Here is a 2098-nt window from a genome sequence, read left to right on the forward strand (position 1 = left end):
GACTGTGAAAACAAAACAAAGAGGACAAGAAATTAAAAACAAATGACAAGAGCTGAGCAGAGGGATGGCAGACTCAGGTCTCTCATCATTTTGACATGAAGGACTGAAAGAAGATTGAAGTCCACAACTTGATGACGGACTCTGGAACTGAAAGTCGATGGTCAACATGAACTTCTGATGGTCTGATCCACAATCTGATTGAGGCCTCAGAATTCAATTACAAGACGTGACACCTTTGGGACACATGAATTCAATGGCTGTGTCTTCTTGTGCAGAACTCTGTAGGACCCTTAAGGTTATTTTTTGGATACGCAACCTTCAAGACTGAAGTACTAGGAGGCTGTCATTGTTCAGAGACCTTACATTAGCCAGTGAATATTCTGTCTTTGGAGTTTTGATAATTTAGGTGTTGGTGTATCTCAGACATTTGGAACATTTATATGAGGCTAAGAACACGGTACGTAAAAAACAAGTTTGTAAATCACTGTCACCTCTCATGGACAATGCAGTTGTCATTTGGACAATACATTTTCATTTAGTTTTAGTCTTAATCTTTGGACTAAATTGCATTTTAGCTTTAGTCACACTTTAATCATTTAGTTATTGTTAGCTTTAGTCAACAAAAAATAAATTAATTTTAATTGAGAAAAAGTTAATTGGTTTTGTCAACGAAAAGTAAAAGTAAATTAGTCGAACAGTCCAAATCAGATGGATGTCTCGTTTTATACATGAGTATGCACAGAACATACTGTACCTGTAAATTATTATACTAACATGTACACTCAGGAGCCAAACCACATGTACTGATTATTGAACATAAAATGAAGAGTTAGCTGTAGAGAGGATTTCCTCCAAAGGTCCCTGGTCAGTTAATGGCTGCTCTGCTCTGTCATCACACTTTTCTGCCCCTTAGTTATGCTGCTGTAAAATTTTACCAAAAAGTCCGACCAAGCAGCACACATTTCATTTCAGCACAGGGTTTATAAAGAATGAGATCATCATGGACTGTCTGATTTATCTGAACATGTGCACAGTTTAAATTTATTCTCTCATATTTTCTGTCCAATTACTGAAAAAGCTGCATAAAATTATACTAAAAATAAATTCAAACATTGTTATATCTGTACTGTTGAATTAGTGAATTCCAAAATAATTTAGGATTCTTACATTTAACCAAACCCTTAAAAGCTGTTTTTGTAACAAAATACATTTAAACTCTGGTTTGTCAGAGAATCACTCTGTTGGGTTTGCAACATTTACTATTGTAAGATTTATATTTACACCATTAGCTTGTCAAAAAAAAAAATAATAAATGAGTCAGTGTTTTTTTACATCAATCCACAATATCAGAACTCTTGATAAAGAGCCTTTGCTGTGCTGTTTCCAAAGTGTCTCACCTGAGTGATCTGACTTTGCTATTGCTTAGCCTGCGTGCAAATCCACAATTACAAAAGTAACTTATAGGTAATTAATCAAGAGACTGCATTACTTTCACTAACGCATTGTTTCCCAGCCTCAATCCTGGAGGAACACTCTGGCTGCAGGTTTTTGTTCCAACCAGCTTCTGTTTTTAATTGGACTCCTGGGCTAATTAAGTGATGTGTTATTTCCCAAATTATGTGTTTTGGGAACAAAATAGAAATTAGAAAACTACGTTTGGTAATATAGTGCATAGTTTACTGTCAAATAATGCAAAGAGTACGCAACAGACTACACCCTCATTTGGGCTCATCAGGCATACACACTCTACTGCTCCCCTCTTGGGGATCGAACCTCAGACATCAGTGTCAGAGATGGAGTCCCTTTAGGCGCGCACCACAGCGTGTGGTTCATTTACTTGGCAGCCTGTAGATCGGAGTAATTACATTCATTGCATTCGTAGTCTGATTCCCGACCTGAACTGTGTGGGTGGCTACCTACCAGGTAACGCATGTGGTTGGTCTGCCATTCGGCAAACATCCGCCACGGTGCCCTTTTCAGTTGCAAGAAGCAGATCATTGAATGTTGCATAGTTTACTGTACTCTTTGCATTATTTGACAGTAAACTATGCAACATTCCATGATCTGCTTCTCGCAACTGAAGATACTAGCTGAAATA

Source organism: Polypterus senegalus, chromosome 8, assembly GCF_016835505.1.
Source record: "Polypterus senegalus isolate Bchr_013 chromosome 8, ASM1683550v1, whole genome shotgun sequence".
Lineage (NCBI taxonomy): Eukaryota > Metazoa > Chordata > Cladistia > Polypteriformes > Polypteridae > Polypterus > Polypterus senegalus.